The sequence below is a fragment of the Pristiophorus japonicus genome, chromosome 16 (genome assembly GCF_044704955.1).
Source record: "Pristiophorus japonicus isolate sPriJap1 chromosome 16, sPriJap1.hap1, whole genome shotgun sequence".
Lineage (NCBI taxonomy): Eukaryota > Metazoa > Chordata > Chondrichthyes > Pristiophoridae > Pristiophorus > Pristiophorus japonicus.
Genome location: NC_091992.1, coordinates 124,051,712 through 124,060,389, shown reverse-complemented (window position 1 = coordinate 124,060,389; position 8,678 = coordinate 124,051,712). Strand labels below are relative to the sequence as shown.

General features: G+C 45.7%; 1 protein-coding gene across 1 annotated transcript in view; it reads right to left on the bottom strand.

Annotated features, from left to right (window-relative positions):
• Positions 1–4,461: 4,461 nt before the first annotated feature.
• Positions 4,462–8,678, bottom strand: part of LOC139227162 (endonuclease V-like) — a 167,688-nt gene continuing 163,471 nt past the window's right edge. The window contains exon 11 of the transcript XR_011587402.1: positions 4,462–4,542. The gene's annotated coding sequence lies outside the window, so the exon portion shown is untranslated. The remainder of the gene's footprint in view (positions 4,543–8,678) is intronic.

Genomic DNA, 8,678 nt, shown 5'->3' with positions numbered 1-8,678 from the left:
CTGACATGTGAAGAAAGGCTGGATCGACTCGGCTTATATTCACTGAAATTTAGAAGAATGAGAGGGGATCTCATAGAAACATATAAAATTCTGATGGGATTGGACAGGTTAGATGCAGGAAGAATGTTCCTGATGTTGGGGAAGTCCAGAATCAGGGGTCACAGTCTAAGGATAAGGGGTAAGCCAGTTAGGACCGAGATGAGGAGAAACTTCTTCACTCAGAGAATTGTGAACCTGTGGAATTCTCTCCCACAGAAAGTTGTTGAGGCCAGTTCGTTAGATATATTCAAAAGGGAGTTAGATGTGGCCCTTATGGCTAAAGGGATCAAGGGGTATGGAGAGAAAGCAGGAATGGGGTACTGAAGTTGCATGATCAGCCTTGATCATATTGAATGGTGGTGCAGGCTCGAAGGGCCGAATAGCCTATGCCTGCGCCTACTTTTTATGTTTCTATGTAAACCCTGGTCTGCAGGAAACAACAGGTTAAACTTTCCTCAATGTGGGGCCAGGAGGAACAGGGGGGGCTCCTCCAGACGCCACAAAAAAAGTCTGGGCTTCTGCTACGCTGGGCATCGCTGCCTTCCCACTGGCCAGACCCTGACAATCCCCTCTGACTTACCTGAGTGGCAGTGGGCGGGCTTCAGGCTGCTTGATCTCCAACTGCTGGCAGCCGGCCAGCTGCCTGTTTCTGTCCATTTGTCAGATGGGATGTAACTAAGGCCTGACGTTATCACTTGATCAGCTCTGCTGGACAGGCCACACTGTTTGCAAGCCAGACACAAGACTCCCAAAGCAAGCGTTCTACTCAGAACTCCTTCACAGCAAACGAGCCAAAGGTGGCAGAGGAAACATTACAAGGACACCCTCAAAGCCTCCCTGATAAAGTGCAACATCCCCACCGACACCTGAGAGTCCCTGGCCAAAGACCGCCCTAAGTGGAGGAAGTGCATCCGGGAGGGCGCTGAGCACCTCGAGGCTCATCGCCGAGAGCATGCAGAAATCAAGCGCAGATAGCGGAAGGAGCGTGCGGCAAACCAGTCCCACCCACCCTTTCCCTCAACCACTGTCTGTCCCACCTGTGACAGAGACTGTGGTTCTCGTATTTTCCTTGATAATCATTATTTTGGCCCCAAGTGGCTTGAATTTTAAAAATGTTCTGGAATTAAATAAAATCAGTTAGCTTTTCTTGTTCCAAGTGAACTTGAATTAATGCATAAATTAGCACTAAATTAGCAATCACAGAGAGGCTTTATAAGGCTGGCTGATGTGGAAAAAAGACAAGTGTCGCATTGGTAGAGTAAATGTCAGCTTGACTCATTTGGTAGCATACTCATCTCTGAATCAGAAGGTGATGGGTTTAAGTCCCACTCCAGGACTTGAGCACATTATCTCGGCAGACAATTTCCGAGCGGTATTGAAGGAGTGCCGCCTGCTGGCTGTTATGTTAAACCGAGGCCCTGTTCGGGTGAATGTTAAAGATTCCGTGGTGCTATCTGAAGAAGAGTAGCGAGTTCTCCTGATGCACTGCACTGCATTCCTCAACCAAAACTAGAAGAACTGAGCACTTTATTTCATCGCTGTTTGCGGAACCTTGCCATATGTGAATTGGCTGTATATCTGCTTACAAAACAGTGACTGCCCTCCAGGAAGTAATTCAGTTGCTGTGAAGTGCTTTGGGATGTCCTGAGGATGTAAAAGGCACTATATGAACGTAAGTCTCTTTCTTATGAAGAGGATGCTTCTCTGAGGTTGTGGTTGAGGCAAATTGTTGGGGCAGGGTAGAGGTAATGTTACCGGCCGCCTGAGCTGTGCTGTGCCTAATCTGGTACCCCACTGACACCTGGGAGTCCCTGGCCAAAGACCACCCTAAGTGGAGGAAGAGCATCCGGGAGGGCGCTGAGCACCTCGAGTCTCGTCGCCGAGAGTATGCAGAAATCAAGCGCAGGCAGCGGAAGGAGCGTGCGGCAAACCAGACTCCCCACCCACCCTTTCCCTGTCCCACCTGTGACAGAGACTGTAATTCCCGTATTGGACTGTTCAGTCACCTGAGAACTCACTTTTAGATTGGAAGCAAGTCTTCCTCGATTTTGAGGGACTGCCTATGATGATGATGAATTTGGGAGTGTTTGATGCTAACTCCAGGTGCCAGAGGTGCAAAAGTGTTCCACTCTCCAGTAATGACATTATCCCGAAGAGCACAAAAAGTTAACCCAAAGCACAAATTTAACTAAACTATGATTAGAGGGCACGAGTGCTGGCTTCTGAAAATACCTGCTACATTCTTTAAAAAGATTTTAAACAATTAGAACAATGCAACCACAAGATAACAGAAGAATGACGAGGAGCTTATGAAAACCTTCTCGATGCAGATTTAATGAAACAGCAGCGGAACAGGTAGTTCCTGTTCTTCCAAACCCCGGATTGTTCACCGAGAAAACACATAATACAAAAAATAGAAAGGTTTACGTTCTTGTTTTTTAAATTTATTTGTGCAGAAGTTATTTATCTGAATAAGGGAGTAAAAATATGATTTTGGCAGTTTTACAAAATGAGTTAAGAATTTAAGCCAGTATAATGGTGGATACTGAACTGCTGTTAAAAGTACTGTTTTAATACAATCTGCTTCGTTGGGCTGGCCACTTAGTTCGCAGACCAGATACGAGACTCCCTAAGCAAATGCTTTATGCGGAGCTCCGTCATGGTAAACGAGCCAAAGGTAGGCAGTAGAAGCGTTACAAGGACTAGTGTTTCATAGCGAGGGGATTTGAGTACAGGGGCAAGGATGTGTTGCTACAGTTGTACAGGGCCTTGGTGAGGCCACACCTGGAGTATTGTGTACAGTTTTGGTTTCCTAACCTGAGGAAGGACATTCTTGCTATTGAGGGAGTGCAGCGAAGGTTCACCAGACTGATTCCCGGGATGGCGGGACTGACCTATCAAGAAAGACTGGATCAACTGGGCTTGTATTCACTGGAGTTCAGAAGAATGAGAGGGGACCTCATAGAAACGTTTAAAATTCTGATGGGTTTAGACAGGTTAGATGCAGGAAGACTGTTCCAAATGTTGGGGAAGTACAGAACCAGGGGTCACAGTCTAAGGATAAGGGGTAAGCCATTTAGGACCTAGATGAGGAGAAACTTCTTCACCCAGAGAGTGGCGAACCTGTGGAATTCTCGACCACAGAAAGTTGTTGAGGCCAATTCACTAAATATATTCAAAAAGGAGTTAGATGTAGTCCTTACTACTAGGGGGATCAAGGGGTATGGCGAGAAAGCAGGAAGGGGGTACTGAAGTTGCATGTTCAGCCATGAACTCATTGAATGGTGGTGCAGGCTAGAAGGGCCGAATGGCCTACTCCTGCACCTATTTTCTATGTTTCTATGTTAAGGACACACTCAAAGCCTCTCTGGTAAAGTGCGACATCACCACTGACACCTGGGAGACCCTGGCCGAAAACCGCCCGTGGTGGAGAAAGTGCATCCGGGAGGACGTTGAGTTCTTCGAATCCCAACGCAAAGGGCGTGAAGAGGTCCAGCGCAGACAGCGGAAGGAGCGCACGGCAAATCAGCTCCACCCACCCCTTCCCCCGACAAATGTCTGTCCCACCTGTAACAGGGTCTGTGGCTCTCATATCGGACTGTTCAGCCACCAGAGAACTCACTTTGGGAGTGGGAGCAAGTCCTCCTCAATTCCGATGGACTGTCTATGATGATGATGATGATGATGATAACTAAAAAACTAAAAAAGGCGGATGTACAAAGCTATTGTAGACGCAAAGCTTATGTGGTATTGATTTAGGATGAGCAGGACAAACATTATAAACAGCTCAAACTGAATCATTAATGCGACCATTAAAACAGATTGCAAGTCAGCACACTAACAATTCTTGCTGTATTACAGCTTTAATTTGTACAGAAGTACCTCATTAGAAAAATTGTTTAAAAGATATTTACCCTGAGAAACTACCATCCCATAAAGCCTTATCAGAGTTGGCTTAAAAAGTTGATGGAACACCTCAATGGTTCGGTGTTGGGAGAACATTTTCAGAGGAAAAAAGTTCAGTTCCTGGCAAAACTTCAGCAGCCATTGACTTTCCTTTATCTCCTGTCTTGGGAATTCATTGTTGTGGGCCATCTCGATAGTTTTAGATGTAAACTGCAGATGAAAGGGGACAGGCGTACAGACAGCACCTTGCTGCACGTTAAAGACTTTTTACAAGTCTCAAGGTTAGAGTGGGGGAAATCGCGTTGGAGTTTGAAATGCCAGCATCTTCACTCAATAATTCAGATCCAGCTGTCTCAGCAGTCAGCTCACATTATTGCCGGGAGAGTGGGGAATTCAGTCACAGATATGCTTTTGCAGCAATGAAATTAATCCACAGCAGAGACATGGTGATCACACAAACCTTCCCAGTCGCTGTCCTGAAATGAGCTGGGCCAGTCTACCGTTCTATTGTCCACATTGATACACACTTATGTCTGGTAAAACGTTATTGCAATTGATGCTATCTTTTACATTTGATGGGATGTCCTCTCATGGCCCCTTTAAAAGTAATAACATTCACAGGTTTGATTGAGCTCATATAAGTATGCAAACACCCTTCAGTTCTGCGCTGAAAACACTGATACATTCAGCTGTGACTGAGCAAGGACAGCATGAGACAACACATTTAAAGGAAAGGCAACAACAATTAAAATGGGGAAGACAAACGTGATCATTTATGAGCTACGGTGAGATAAAATGCTTAAAATCACCGGAAGCTCTGGATTCAGTTGGAGACAAGCAGGAGGTCGCAACATTATTAGTACCTAAAATTTCAGAAATACTTTGCTGTAGGAAAATCAATGGGTGTATAAGTTTAAATTTGTGAATTAAATTATATTCTCCGGGGAGTGTGGAATTCAATCATACACGTCTGCCAAACAATATTAAAATAATTCCTTCTTAATAAATGGCATGATATCATGCTTCATCCAATTTAGCACATTAATCCCTGGGTAGCATTATTAGAAGCAAAGAAATTTGACTGAAAAAGACCGTGTAATCTACATTTCACAGTAAGTCTCCATTGGGCCATTTATTTGAAAGGTTATTGTAGTGCAGAGTGCTGGTGCTCTATGAAGTGCAGGTTTTATTTTGCACTTAAGATGTTCCCCTCTATCACCACTCGCATGACAATTGCCAGTTTTGACTGTGTCGTCAACAGAAGATCCCAAGTGGGGTCCAGACACTTCCCACAGGGAACGAGAAAGAAATATCAAGTCAGCCCAGTGTCTTGGCCACCTCAATGCAGTCAACTAAACATCAACATTGGAAGAGGGGACGTAGATATAAGATTAAATGCAAGCGATTTAGGATTCAGAGTCAGTGGCCGAAATGTTAAGTTTTTGTCCCGCCGGATACACTTTCCTGCTCCTGGCCCGTGAGGATCACTCCCCAAGGTTGTCCTCGCCTCGCTGTAGCTGACGGGAATCTCGAGGCCCAGGATCCCCGGCCGGCACTGTTAAACCTGCACAGCAGATTACATTAAACCCGGAAGTGGACCAATTGGAGCCAGGTTGGGGTCGGGATTCACATTTTTAATACTTTAAACTCCCACCGGCCCCCAACCAATGTTCCCTTGTGGGGTGTTCGTTTTCCACTCTACTTTGATTCATAGACCTCGGGAATTACAGGAAGGACTCCATGTAACGCAAAGTTTAGGCAAAAACCCAACTGTTAGTTTATTACACAAAAACCAACTGAAAATTACAGAACAAGACTTCTTAGAGATTGATCGAAGACATACAATCACCCATCCAGCCAGTTGTTGCTGTTGTCGATTGTAGGCTGGTGGAGCGAGGGAAGATGTTGGGTCCCGGCTGCTTAACATAGAAACATAGAAACTAGGTGGAGGAGTAGACCATTCGGCCCTTCGAGCCTGCACCACCATTCAATAAGATCATGGCTGATCATTCAACTCAGTACCCCTTTCCTGCTTTCTCTCCATACCCCTTGATCCCTTTAGCCGTAAGGGCCATATCTAACTCCCTCTTGAATATATCCAATGAACAAGCATCAACAACTCTCTGCGGCAGGGAATTCCACAGGTTAACAACTCTCTGAGTGAAGACGTTTCTCCTCATCTCAGTCCTAAATGGCTTTCTCCCTATCCTTAGACTACATCCCCTGGTTCTGGACTTCCCCAACATCGGGAACATTCTTCCTGCATCTAACCTGTCCAGTCCTGTCAGAATTTTATATGTTTCTATGAGATCCCTTCTCATTCCTTCTAAACTCCAGTGAATACAGGCCCAGTCGATCCAGTCTCTCCTCATATGTCAGTCCTGCCATCCCGGGAATCAGACTGGTAAACCTTCGCTGCACTCCCTCAATAGCAAGAACGTCCTTCCTGTAAAGTCCTGACCCTGCAGTTGACTTACACGAGGCATATGCTGAAGTCAAGGTCACTCTGGACCTGCACCTTTATTATTTCACAGCTCTCGAGTGCCACACTTGCCTGAGACCTACCTTTATATACCTGTGTGGAACAGATATGCAGTGTCTCCTGCAAGTGCACCCCTGGTGGTAAAGTATGTTTGTGGTTACAGGTCATATCTAGTTACAGTCATGTATAGCATGGTAAGATACAGTTATATACAGTAGTGTGAGATACATGACACTTCCTAAGATTAGGAAACCAAAACTGAACACAATATTCCAGGTGAGGCCTCACTAAGGCCCGGTACAACTGCAGTAAGACCTCTCTACTCCTATACATGGGATTGGGGGTAGTGTGCTGACGTGGATTGAGAACTGGTTGTCAGACAGGAAGCAAAGAGTAGGAGTAAACGGGTACTTTTCAGAATGGCAGGCAGTGACTAGTGGAGTGCCGCAAGGTTCTGTGCTGGGGCCCCAGCTGTTTACATTGTACATTAATGATTTAGACGAGGGGATTAAATGCAGTATCTCCAAATTTGCGGATGATACTAAGTTGGGTGGCAGTGTGAGCTGCGAGGAGGATGCTATTAGGCTGCAGAGTGACTTGGATAGGTTAGGTGAGTGGGCAAATGCATGGCAGATGAAGTATAATGTGGATAAATGTGAGGTTATCCACTTTGGTGGTAAAAACAGAGAGACAGACTATTATCTGAATGGTGACAGATTAGGAAAAGGGAAGGTGCAACGAGACCTGGGTGTCATGGTACATCAGTCATTGAAGGTTAGCATGCAGGTACAGCAGGCGGTTAAGAAAGCAAATGGCATGTTGGCCTTCATAGCGAGGGGATTTGAATACAGGGGCAGGGAGGTGTTGCTACAGTTGTACAGGGCCTTGGTGAGGCCACACCTGGAGTATTGTGTACAGTTTTGGTCTCCTAACTTGAGGAAGGACATTCTTGCTATTGAGGGAGTGCAGCGAAGGTTCACCAGACTGATTCCCGGGATGGCGGGACTGACCTATCAAGAAAGATTGGATCAACTGGGCTTGTATTCACTGGAGTTCAGAAGAATGAGAGGGGACCTCATAGAAACGTTTAAAATTCTGACGGGTTTAGACAGGTTAGATGCAGAAAGAATGTTCCCAATGTTGGGGAAGTCCAGAACCAGGGGTCACAGTCTGAGGATAAGGGGTAAGCCATTTAGGACCGAGATGAGGAGAAACTTCTTCACCCAGAGAGTGGTGAACCTGTGGAATTCTCTACCACAGAAAGTAGTTGAGGCCAATTCACTAAATATATTCAAAAGGGAGTTAGATGAAGTCCTTACTACTCGGGGGATCAAGGGTTATGGCGAGAAAGCAGGAAGGGGGTACTGAAGTTTCATGTTCAGCCATGAACTCATTGAATGGCGGTGCAGGCTAGAAGGGCTGAATGGCCTGCTCCTGCACCTATTTTCTATGTTTCTATGTTTTCTATACTCAAATCCTCTAGCTATGAAGGCCAACATACCATTTGCCTTCTTCACCGCCTGCTGTACCTGCATGCCAACTTTCAATGACTGATGTACCATGACACCCAGGTCTTGTCACACCTCCCCTTTTCCTAATCTGCTGCCATTCAGATGATAATCTGCCTTCGTGTTTTTACCACCAAAGTGGATAACCTCACATTTATCCACATTATACTGCATGGCCCATGCGTTTGCCCACTCACCTAACCTGTCCAAGTCACCCTGCAGCCTCTTAGCATCCTCCTCACAGCTCACACCACCACCCAGCTTAGTGTCATCTGCAAACGGAGATGTTACACTCTATTCCTTCATCTAAATCATGAATATATATTGTAAATAGCTAGGGTCCCAGCACTGAGCCCTGCGGCACCCCACTAGTCACTGCCTGCCATTCTGAAAAGGACCCGTTTATCCCGACTCTCTGCTTCCTGTCTGCCAACCAGTTCTCTATCCCCGTCAGTACATTACCCCCAATACCATGTGCTTTAATTTTGCACACCAATCTCTTGTGTGGGACCTTGTCAAAAGTCTTTTGAAAGTCCAACTACACCACATCCACTGGTTCTCCCTTGTCCACTCTACCAGTTACATCCTCAAAAAATTCTAGAAGATTTGTCAAGCATGATTTCCCTTTCATAAATCCATGCTGACTTGGACCGAGCCCGTCACTGTTTTCCAAATGCGCTGCTATTTCATCTTTAATAATGGATTCCAACATTTTCCCCATTACTGATGTCAGGCTAACCGGT